Source organism: Chlorocebus sabaeus, chromosome 10 (assembly GCF_047675955.1).
Source record: "Chlorocebus sabaeus isolate Y175 chromosome 10, mChlSab1.0.hap1, whole genome shotgun sequence".
Classification (NCBI taxonomy): Eukaryota; Metazoa; Chordata; class Mammalia; order Primates; family Cercopithecidae; genus Chlorocebus; species Chlorocebus sabaeus.
The window spans coordinates 68,594,047-68,607,241 of record NC_132913.1 but is presented as its reverse complement, the minus strand read 5'-3'; the positions used below and the strand labels follow the sequence as shown (position 1 = coordinate 68,607,241).

Below are 13,195 nucleotides of genomic sequence, written 5' to 3'. Positions count from 1 at the left end.
TAAAATCACCAATATGAAAATGATTAATAGTGTACATTTTATTGAGAATATATTTGAAAATCCAACAGAGGCAAGGACTAGTTTTTCATTTAACTTGACCTTGAAATACTCTTAAGGATAAAAAATAAAAAGGACTTTGTCTGATGCCTGCCCCTGTCCCAAGGTGTAAGCAAAGAGAGACTTCCAATTTAGTCACATGGCCAGGATTCAACATGTTGCACTTTATTTTTAATTCAAGGGAGAAAATATAGGCTTTAAAACATGTATACAATTTTATATTAATGTATTTTTGTGCTTTATATTTCATGAGTCAATATCTCTTTAAGCTAACCTAACAATTTGAAAAAAAGGAATTTTCATTCTCATTAACCGAGAGATATATACAGTAAGCCAAAGAGAAGTGACCACTCAAGGCCACACATTTGCTTTCTTCTACCTGGAATACTCCCCACTCTCTTTCTCCTTCCCCCAGCCCTCCCTTCCTACTAGTTTGTCATCATGACTCAGTCTTAACACCATTTTTTCAGGTGACCGTTTCCAGACCACCAAAACCTATCATCCCTTTCCCAGAAAACTAGGATAGATTTCTTTAAGCTCCCATAGTTATCTGTACTTCTTTATCTATCCAACTTTTATAATAGTTGGAATTAAAATAGTAAAAAAATAGTAGTTTAATGTCTGAATCTCTTCTAAGAGTGTAAATTCTAATAGAACAGGAAGAGACACTTCTGACTTGTTCCTCATTATATCTTCAGCAAGTAGTATTGCACCTTCCATAGGATGGCTGTCAATAGATACTAGCGGAGGGAGGATGAGAAGGGGGGAGGAAAGAGGGTAGGAGGGAAGGAAAGAAGGAAAGGAGGAAGGATGTTGCAAAATAAGAGCTCCAACAGAAAAAAACAAAGCACAGATTTGTGTTCTAAGCTAAACTTTCATGTGACTAAATATCACCGTATTTGGCTACATGAACTCAAAATATGCTGGCTTAACCAACACCTCCATGATTAGGTGAATTATTATATGTTTATTAATGATAAGTGAATGGAGACATAGTTATTCACTTAAACACAAAGTGCTTAAAATATATTTTGGAAATCATCACATGAAAAAGGATATTTCTAAAGGAGGAGGCACATGGCATATACCTCAGAATGGCCAGAGAAAAACCACTTAGTTGTGGGAGAAATGGTCTAATCCATCCACACCACTGAGATGGAACATTTCCAAGTGGAGGCCTCTCTGATCTGGCTATGGTTCCTGAAGGAGACATGCTTAAGATAAAGTGAAATGGGGATTGTGGAGAAGATGCCTGTGTCTACTTAACCTGCCTGTTTTTGCCTAGCTTTACCAAAAGTGGACATTGCTTTCTACTTTTTCTTAGCTCTAAAATCAGCTCCTGGAAGTTTTTGCCAAAGAGTCAACTTTTCACTCAAAAATTATGAGAAGTTTTACTAATCATCTATCCAACCACATTCAACAAATATTTACTGACTTATTATGTGCCAGATAGTGTTCTAGATGTTTAAGATATCTCAGGAACAAAATAGAATCAATAGATGTGGAGCACTGTTCTGAGACTGACAATAACTACTAAATATATAAATAGTACTAAAGGACAGTAAGTACTAAAATGTGTAAAATGTGATCTCTGCCCTCAAAAAGTTTACAGTCTTGAATGGGGGTATTAACAGTTGGTAAATATAAAAATGGTGACCTACCACAAGGTAGCACATGAAGACTCAAACCTTTTAGATGTTGAATACGTGAGGTTTTGTCAGGGAAGAGACAACTTTGAACTTAGGGGTCATGGAAGGCTTCATTAAGAAGCTAAGTCTTGAATGGGGACTCAGAGCCAAGTTTAGAAAAGCAAGGAAGGAAACTGGGGGAGAAAAGAGAAGGATGGAGGATCCTTGGAATCTCATGTACAAGAACTTTTCTTGAAAATTGTGTACTGTCTACATTTATCAATTGAGCACCTATTGTGTACTGGATATTATAATAAACTGTATGGAGTATGCCATCAAAGAGAAATTGCACTCTCAAAAGTTTATGAACAAATGAGGAACTTAAAAAAGTACATTAGTCACTAAACTACAAAGTTCAAAGAGTCATAAATAAGAGAGGTGCTGAAAAAATTCTATGGCAGTTTGGTGGAGGGAGACATTACTTAAAGGTAGTTATCAGAGAAGACCTCACAGAAAACAGTTAGCATTCATCTAGGCCTTAAAAAATATGAATATGTGAAAAGGAGAAAATGACTTAAACACAGAGTCAAGAAAGGAGCCTGATGGACTAGCAAAGAAATCAGAAATGGGAAAAGTCATTTCAAAGGTTATTGCAGTAGTTGACACAGACGAAAAAGACCAACATATTTTTTGATTGACTGACTTTAACCCGCCACATATACTTTCTTATTTTTCTACCATCTCTTATAAATTATTTTGTTATAGTATTTGAATCACCAAGTCATAATATGAAATTTTCTTTATTATTTATCATTTAGCATTTCCATCCCATTAGGAATTTTCTTGCTTGATTTTATTTATTTACTTATTTATTTGATCAGGGTCCTGCTCTGTTGCCCAGGCTGGAGTGCAGTGGCTCCACCTCGGCTCACGGCTCACTGCAACCCCCACCTTCCAGCCTCAAGTGATTTACCCACCTTAGCCTCCTGAGTAGCTGGAACTACAGGCATATGCCACCATCCCTGGCTAATTTTTGTGGTTTTTGTTTCATCACGTTGCCCAGGCTGGTCTCGAACTCCTCAGCCTCCCAAAGTACTGGGATTACAGGCATGAGCCACCATGCCTGGTCTGAATTTCTTAATCTTTAGGTATTTTTGAGTCCACATTCCATCATCAGATTTGATTACTGTCTTCATGACTATTTAATATTATTTTTATTATTACAACCTGATTTTTGACAAACATTTCCTTAAATAGTGGTTAATGCTCATTTTAATGTATTTTCACCTTGTTTGTTGAAGCCTCATATCTGCTTCATCACTGGACCCACCTAGACTTAGTATGTTACATATATAGTTTTAATGATTTGTCTTAAGCTGTACTATATATGGTGAGTTATTTATGTTAAATAATCAGAATAAAACAGTAAAATATAAAACTCTGCTAGAATTGTATTCCAGCCATCTTATGTTCTATTTCTGACAGTGACACTAAAGAGAATTGTGTGAATTATCCTGCTGGTTCTCCTCCCTGAGGTGAACTTCAAAAGGTTGAGGATATACTCAAAGTAGTATAGTTGTCCACAATAAATTTTGTCTACAAAAGGGGCTAAGTGTGTGCTACATAAATGTTGGCATGAGGTGTGAGAGTGACCTTGACCATGTGCATAAGCAATGAGGTAATGAGGTGGGTTTTTTTTTCTTTTTTTTTTTTAAATTTTGGCAGCACACCAAAACTTTGGCTAGTCTCACAGTAATCATATCCTCATCTGTGTATGTCCACAATGGCAGGATATTTGACACCTAGAGCCAAAGTGGGAGGGATTGAGGACAGATTGAGCAGAGGTTTTGGTGGGAAAGGAGCTTGCTGCCTGGGTCCCCTCTGCCTCCTTTTAGCCCCAACTACTCACAGCGGTCCTAGAAAAGCTAAGGCAAAGAGTAGAGGAAAATATGGATTCCCCACTCCTGTCTATCCATTCTTGAATTTTAAAAAATATTCATTGATACCTGCTTTGGGCTGAGGCCATAGCATGAGTTAAAAACTTCTGCCATGAACCTTGACTGCATATCATTTATAATATAGTAGTGGTGACAAATATAAAATGAATCATTACAGGAGTCATTATACCATTATAATTGTGCTAAGTGCTACAAGGTGAAAGTGCAGAGTGCTATAGGAGAGCAAGGCTAGGGTGCTATGCTTAAGCAGCATCCTGTTCCCCAGAATAGAAGACAGTAGAGGTGGTTTTGTTTAAGCATAATGATTGTCAGAATAAGAGCTAAAATTTTATTTTCTTAGAATAAGTGTGATATAGGTAATATTATAACAATGGCAAGAAATTTAGAAAACTGTTGGCTATTTGATAAAGTATGCACAAAATCTTGTTATTCTAAAGGATGACAAGGAACCCATAGAATTTCCCACTGTAATCTTTTAATAGTACATATTCCACACAAAAGAAGGAATTTTCATCTGAAATCTTATGCATCTGTGTGGCTAGTCACAAAACATCATGGATCTGATATATATTTTCCCTACCTAATTTTGTTAGACCATCAATTCGTAATGCTAAATAAAATATGCATGAGAACCTTAAATATAGCACGGCAGATATTTTCTGAACATTCACTTCTTCATTTACTGTGGGCTGTTTAGAAAAATCAGGTGTGCACACTGATCATCTTAGCACATGTCCATCTGTCATCTAGAATTGCCAATGAATACATTGTTTAAATATTTGTGGTTAAGAATAGAGACCCTGAGAATGAGAGAAGCTAGTAGTAGATTATACAAATAATCACAGAGCTACACCAAGATAACTTCCAGGTCAGCCACAAAATTATAATGACAGGAGTAGCCCTCGCTTGTTTGTTCATTTGCTCCACTTCTAAGGATTCTTGAGGTACATTTTATTGTATATGATTGCTAAATAAATAAGAAAAGAGGAAGTTAGTAAATGCATATCACTGGAAGCAACTTAATCCCAGAAAACAAAACAAAACAAAACAAAACAAACTCTGAGTATAAAAAAAACTTTTTTTTTTTTTTTTTTTTTTTTTTTTTTTTTTTTTTTTTGGTAGAGCAGTTTTAGGTTGAAAGCAAATCTAAGAGGAAGCAAAACTATGACAGAAATTCGTCATATACTCCCTGTCCCCACCCATGCGTAGCCTCCTCCATTATCAACATCCCCCGCCAGAGTGGTACGTTTGTTACAATTGATGAAAATACACTGACACATCATTATCACATAAAGTCCATATTTTAAATGTGCACAGTCACACAGAGTGTGTTTAGACAAATGTATAAGAATGACATGTATCATCATTATACTTCATACAGAGTATTGTCATGGTCTGATAAATCCTCTTTGCTCATCCTATTCCTTCCCCCACCCCCAGTTTGGTAACCACTGATCTTTTTTATCATCTCCATAGTTTTGCTTTTTCCAGAATGTCAGACTGTTGGAGTCATACATGTATTCACCACTGGCAGATATGTAGCCTTTTCAGATTTCCTTCCCTCAGTTAATAAAAATTGTGTAAGACTCTTCCATGTCTTGTCGTGGTTTGATAGCTCATTTCTTTTTAGTGCTGAGTATTCTTTCATTATCTGGAGGTATCATAGCCTATTTATGCATTCACTTATGAAAGGACATCTTGGCAACTTTGAAAAAAGTTGCTATAAACATCTGTGTGCAGATTTTTGTGTGGGCATAAGTTTGAGTAAATAGTAAGGAGCCTGACTGCTGGATCATATGAGAAGAAGATACTTAATTTTGTAAGAAACCACCAAACTGTCTTCCAAAGTGGCTGTACCATTTTGCATTCTCAGCAGCAACGAACGGAAGTTCTTCTTCCTCCACATCCTCACAGCATTTGTTGTTAGTATTCTGGATGTGGGTCACTGTAGTAGGTACATAGTGGTATCTTGCTTTAATGAAACCCAGATTTTATGAGCTCCTCTTGGTCACTCACTGGAAGTGGAGGCTACTTTTTCTCAATATGTTAAGTTCTTTAGTTACATCTGTTGAAAAGCTGAAACTAGATATATTATTATTGCTGGCTGACGTCAGCCTCTTATGTGCGACCTTCCAGTGAGGAACCAGGAAGTCTTGCTCCCCAAGAGGGTGTTCCTAAATTCCACGCACCTCTGGCTGATATTCCTTTCTTAGGCTATAAAAGTGAGCTAGTGAGAGAAGCCTGCTTTAGTCAGAAAGGAAACTCTTCTTGTCTGAATTAGGGTCTCCAGGATAATGAGTGTAGAGGGAGCAGCAGTATTTGGAAGTTTCCTGTTCTTGCTACACCTACCGTTATGATCAGAGAGAGTAAAAAATAAAACATGAAACACCTCTGAAAAGCATCCTTAACTCCTGGGTTACTTTAAGCAGAAATAAATGTGCTTCTGTCTTTGCACTGTAGAAGAAATAAATCAAAGGAGCAAATAATACATCCTTCCAGAAGAGAAAATGATTCCAGATTCCTGTATTGTAACACTCTCTCTGTTGTCTCCAAAAATTAAAAAAATATAACACACACACACACACACATATATATATAAAACACTTTCATTATCATATATAATCTCAGTCATACTCTAACAGGGCTAGAGCTAGTGATGTACCCACTCTACACTTGGATAGTAACAACTTTCCTATATGTTAGAGCATAAATACTCATATTCTTTATAGAGTAAAATAATTCTTATAAGATAGGTACCAACAATCAAAGAAGTAGGTTAAATCAAACCTACTTTAGGTTTAATCAAAGAAGTAGGTTAAAACTGAAATAATAAAAAGATACACACATATCATAACATATTAGTTTAACTTAAGATATATATCTATTCATTTGCCAAACTTCAAATGTAGGGCCAATGCCATTTCTTTGGCATGGGGCCAGCGGCTGGAGATCTGCATTGACATTTTACACAAACAAATCCATAATGTATCCTCAATAAATGCCAGTTGTTTTATTTTATTTATGTGAATTAAAAACTTAAAGCCATAAATGAAACAATCCAAAGCAGAATTCATTCAGGTTTTCATGGTATTTCCCCAATATTTTCTGTTTTCTTACCTGTAATTTATTTGAAAGCAATTTTCAGTACTTTCCAAAACATTAAATTTGATTTTTATCTAGATCATAGCTTTTAAACAATTAAATTTCTTTTATTTATTTGATAATTAAATTTTTAAAATTACAAAATGAGAAATAAGTAGCATAAATAAGTTTGAGAATAAACACAACTGATTCATGTTAACAACAAAACTCAGTAAGTGGCAGCAGAGGTATGTATTTTATCCTTAAGAATAGCCCATTTCCACAGCATCTGGGTGCTTTAGGTCAGGGAGACTTGACAGAGTTGGCAAGTTTAGAAATTTGGTCAAAGGGGGGTGGTCTCTTAAGAAAACATTCATGGTAATTTTACTCCAGCATCTTCCCAAGAATTATTGTGACATGCAAATTAGAGCTAAAATTGTTTAAAAATTATTTCATATTTTCATATCAAGTATACTGCCTTAAGACAGAATATTTTAGTATTATTAGGCTTGCTTAATATGACCCAGTGCTTTTCTTCATACAAGGAGAATCAGTGATGACTTGCCAAAAAAATAGTAGACTCTGGCCTATTTATTATTATTGGTGGTAGTAGTAGTAGTAGTAGTTTGTTACTTTATTTATTTTAGATTCAGGAGGTCCGTATGCTGCTTTGTTACATAGATGTATAATGGTGATGGTTCTACTGAAACCATCACCCAAATAGGTTATAAAAACATAAATTATCTTTTGGGTACAATATTGGGTACAAACACAAAACTTTGAACTCAATTCAAAATACTATCATCAAGGCTTATTCTCTTCCTTTCAGCCAGCCTGCATTCCTTTCGTTCCTGGAACAAACTATGATCTGCCCCTCCTTAGGACCTTTCTATACACAGTTCGTCTTTCAGGAAATATTTTCCCATGCTTTTTTTTAAACTAAAGTCAACTTCTTCAAGTGTAAACAGCATTTCCCCAGCGGAATCTCCTGCCCTGTAGACTAGGTTAGCAACTCTTGCCATACACTCCACCATCCTCTTTAGCTCTCCTTTCCAACAGGTAGTACTCTTGTTCAGTGTCTGTTTTCCAACCTGCCCCGATCTCCAAATCATGAGCTCTATGAAAGAACATACTATGTTTGTATCTGTCACCATGGCATCCTCATTTCTCCCCATAGTGATAGGCAGAGTGGCCACTCAGCATTATGGAATGAATGAATAAATGAAGGAATCTTAACATGCAAGTTTTCTATGAGAGGCAATACTACCGGTAGTTACTTCTTTAGCTGTCTTTCAGATCTATTTCATAAGAACAGGATTTTATAGGGAAGAAGATAAGGGTATATATTTTAAGGGTTTTTATTTTGGGAGAAGGACAGGAGGAGGTGAGCTCAAAAGGAAACACAAATGGCTCACTCTTCCATTTACGATAGAGCTTGACTTGAGACAAAACACTACTACCTATATTTAGCTAGGCTGTAAAAATTCAGTGCTTATTTATGGTCTGCAGATCATTCTTTGACGGCTACTTATCTTTATCAGAAGAATTTCTTACTATTAAGAATGGTTAAGGCTGGGTGCGGTGGCTCAAGCCTGTAATCTCAACAGTTTGAGAGGCCGAGGCAGGCGGATCACAACGTCAGGAGATCCAGACCATACTGGCTAACACAGTGAAACCCCGTCTCTATTAAAAATACAAAAAATTAGCCGGGCGTGGTGGCGGGCGCCTGTAGTCCCAGCTACTCAGGAGGCTGAGGCGGGAGAATCGCGTGAACCCAGGAGGTGGAGCTTGCAGTGAGCCGAGATGGTGCCACTGCACTCCAGTCTGGGCGACAGAGCAAGACTCCATCTCAAAAAAAAAAGAACGGTTAAACACTAAACAAGTCAGGGGATCAGGAGAGGCTGTGGAAATTATTTCAGGACAGCTTGGGACAAAAAGATAGGCTACCATCTCTAGGATGATTAATTACAGGTTAGTTCATTGAACGGCCCTTTTTATTATACATAGAAGCTCTCAGTTAAGGCTATTAGCATGGTATCTAAGTACAACAAAAAAAGAGAGAAAATATTTTCAATGACTTCTTTATTCATGAAACCATCCAATAAAGATTAAATAAGCCTCTACTGAGTGCTAGACACCAGGGATTTAATAAATGAGTGAAACAAAGGCCCTGTTCCCAAAAAGTTTTTAATTTGGTTGGTGATTGTGTAACAATAACCCTCACACCTCAGTGATATACAATTATTTTTCATGTGTTTGTGAGGTTCAGCTTATCTACCCTGGGTTCATTCACGTGTTTGAATGTTATCTGAGGGCAAAGTAATCTAAGCTGGTCTTGACTGGGTAATTGTAGGTCTACTTCACATGTCTCTCACCTTCATTCTGGGACCAGCAGGCTAGGCTGGGACTGCAACTTCATGGCAATTGCTGCAGCAGAAAAGAATAAATCTAGTCTCTGGAGCATATCTTCAAGTCTCTGCTGCATCACATTGTGTGATATCCCATTGGCCAAAGCCAATTACATGCCTGAACTCAGAATCGAGAAGTAAGGAAAACACTTCACATCTTGATAGAGAAACTGCAAAATCACATAGCAAAGGATGGGGGCATGAGGAGGGGAAGAGCTGGGGCCGTCAATGCCATCTGCTATAGTAACATCAGCAAAGAAACAAAAGATTAGGATCCAGTAAATGCTGACGGGTATCAGGATCAAGAAAATCAAGCTTATTCCTTAATTTCTATACTCTGTTTTTAGCATAACTCCGGAGACTTATTTTAAAACATTAGTGGCAGGCAAATATGTTTCCTTAAACATTCCTAGTTGGTCAAATTTAAAATCTATGTGAGAGATCAAGAACTCTCCATAAAGTCCTTCAATCTAAAGCTTGCTCAGCACTAGAAAAATAACAAGGAGTAAGAGGTTTAACACCACTAGACAACAGCTATAAAAGAAAGTTCCTTAGTGCTATTTTAAAACTATTAGGCATGAGAAAGCACAAGGAGGATGCACTGAATTGTGTTTCCATTCTTTATTAAGATGCTTTGTGTAATTAGTAGTGTTTCTATCTGAATAAATAGTAATTTGGAATTCATCCAAATTAAAAGCCTAAATGAAAAAGGAACATTAGTGGTGACTAGAATGTTAAAAGACTCAAACTTCTCTAGGGCAGATATGTCTCTGTAAGTTGGTGTAATTTAAATAAAATCTATAGAATCCACATGGAGTAAAGGCAGCATGAATAGGAAGATGGCAGAAGGAGAAACCCAAACAGACTTCTTCTAGCCAGAAGGGCAATTCACTTCTAGTTTTCTGAAAACTCTGAAAATCCAACTAAATTATTTATATGCCATTGTGAAATCTGCATTGATTTAAAATATAAAACAGCAAATATACGTAAAATAAGGCATTATGCATTTTTGTGACTTAGTATCTTGCAGTTTTGATGAAAGTGGATGTTACAAAATGAAGAAAAGCTTTTTTCGTAGAACAATACTAGGACTATGGATGCTGCCTTCTATCAGGGAAGTTGTGAAGGTATTGCCAATATCACTCACCTGAGTATGCAAGAGAAGAGACTAGACCACATCATCTAGATCTAATTTCCTATGATGTTACTAGCACCATCTTATTTCAGTGTCTGTTGGTCACAGAACAGTGATATGGCACATTGCATCCAGGTAATGATGACAAGTCTGTGATATCTAAAATTAGGGTTACTCATAATGTCTAGGAGGAAGTCAGTATGATAGTCCTGGCCTATGCCTACAATAAAAGAAAATAATTTGGGGGTCATGACAGTGTAAACAAATGTGGATATTAAAAATCTATCAGCTCTTACAAATCAGATTTTTGTACAGTGGAAAGGAATAGCCTAGGAATACATTCTTATGCAAAAAAATGAACCTCTAGCATTATATCATACCATATACAGAAGACCTAAAACTATAAAACTTCTAAGAGAAAACACATGAGAATATATTTGTGACCTTAGGTTAATGAAAGATTTCTTAGGGCAATAACAACAACAAAAAGTATGAGTCATAAAAAAATTGATACATTGGACTTTACTAAAATTAAAAACTACTCTTTGAAATATAGGAACAAAGATAAGCCACAGACTGTTAGCCAAGCAACTACCTCTTAAAGGAATCCATCAGAATATATAAAGAACAATTATAACTCCATAAGAAGACAAACACCACAATTTTTTTTTAAATTTACAAAAGATTTGAACAGATACTTCACATGAGAAGAAATATAGGTAGCAAAATAAGGACACAAAATTTTTCTCAACATTATTATTGCTAGTTAAAAGCATAATGAGCTAGCACTACATTTCTACTAGGTTAACTAACATTTTAAGAACTGAAAATGCCTTTCAGATAAATGGTTTTCTACTAAAAAACACCCTGAAAATACCAAATGTTGACAAAGATGCAGAGCAACTAAAACATGCATATATTCCTGGTGGAAATGCAAAATGGTTCAGAGGCTTTGGAAAACAGTTAAGCGATTTCTTGTAGAGTTCAATATACATCTACCATATGACCCAGCAATCCCATGTCTAGATATTTATTGAGAAAAAACATTTGTCCATACAAAGATCTGTATGAGAATGTTTATAGAACCTTTTTTTCATAATACCCCCAAATTAAAAACAATTCAAATATCTATTAATCGATAAACAAACAAACAAATTCTGGTTTATCCATAATAATATTATTCAGCAATAGTAAGGGAAAAATCTGCTGCTACATGCACCAACATATATAAATATCATGATTACTATGCTCAGTGACAAGCTAGTCACAAAAGGCTACATACTTCAAAATTCCATTTATATGAGATTCTTGAAATGGCACTACTACAGGGCCAGAGAACAGACCAGACTGGAATGAGATGAGGGAAATGGCTACAAAGGGGCATGAGAAAGCTTTCTGAAGTGATGGAAATGTTCTGAATCTCAGTTGTGATGATGGTTATACAGCAGTTCACATTTATCAAAAGTCATCAAACTGTGGAACTAAACATGCAAATTTTACTCTATGTAACCTATATCTTAATAAACCTGACCTAAGAAAAGAAATGATGGTAGTTTACACCAGGGTCATAAGAGAAGAAATGGAAAGAAGTGAAGGAGTGGATGGATTCTGAATATATTTTGAAGGAGAGTTGACAGTACTTGCTAGAAGCAGAGTGAGGGAAAGGGAAAAATTAAGAATGACTGCCATTCTTTTGGATTGAGTACCTGAGATTAAATAAGATAGTACTTGTAAAGAATTTAACATGGTGCTTGACCAACATTATAGATTCAATAAATGTTAGCTATCATCATTTGTAGTGAGCCTAGATTAAAGTGTGTTTAGTAGAGTGCCCAGTATGAACAGTACCAAAGTACTGTACAAATTGCATTAAGGAGGCTTAATGTGGCTTGTGGCTGATTTGTCTAGTGACACTAGTTCAGTTTTTGCTTCCTTTTAAATAAAACTTTGTAGAGGAATGCATAAAATGTCTATTATTAATTAATTCCTCCAACAGATATTCATTGAGTGCTAGGTATCATGCTATGTGTTGGGGATATATCTAATGATAAACAAGATACCATTTTTATTCTCAATGAACTTGCAGCATTGTGAGTGAGAGGTACAAGTAAACATGCAATAACAATAGAAGGAACACTTACTACCACAGTAACTGACCCCCCAAAAAGACTTCAGCATATGAGTCAAGAAAGTCTTTATTGTGGAAATCCCAAGTAAACCGAGGACCTGGTGAATACTCTGAGTAAGTTGGAAAGGCAGGTGATAGTAGGTTGTGGAAGAGGAAAGGAATATTCTGTTTAAGGACATAGCTTGTTTGAAAGCCCAGAAACAAAGGGTGCCCAGCTACATTCCCAGTATTACTGCAGCTGACATGGAGGAAGGAGTAGGGCATAGAGTCACAAGGGGTGTGCTGGAGAGGCAAATGAAGTCCAGGTCCAGCTGGGCTTGGGAAACATTCTAAGGGTTTTGGACTTTATCCTCAGGATAATGAGGAGCCATTAAAAGGTTTTAAACTAGAAGTGATCCATTCTAATTTGTGCTTCAGGAAAATTACCTTGGCTTCTTTATGGAGGATTAGAGAAGGAGAACACCAAATTGATGGAAGGACAAATGGAAGTAGTGTAACAGGAATGAAGAAAAGAGAAAGGATTCACAAATTCTTATAAAAGTATAAAATTCAGGAATTGATTGGGCATCAAGGCTGAAAGAGAGGAAAGAATCAAGAATGGTGACTACTTTTCTGACCTGGATGACTTAGAGGATGGTGATAACAATGATTGGAACTAAGAAATACTGGAGAGGAAGCATGTTAGAAGGGAAGATGATTAAACATACTTTTGTCATATTGTGAAAATACAAGAAATATATATTCCAATCTTTATAAAACAAATGCTTCTTATAGCTTGAAATGTAATTTCTAGAATTTTA

At 36.1% G+C, this 13,195-nt stretch overlaps 1 long non-coding RNA gene across 1 annotated transcript in view; it reads right to left on the bottom strand.

Moving 5' to 3' along the window:
• The window catches only part of LOC119625330 (uncharacterized), a 269,524-nt gene that overhangs the window by 50,349 nt on the left and 205,980 nt on the right, over positions 1-13,195 (bottom strand). The window lies entirely within an intron of this gene.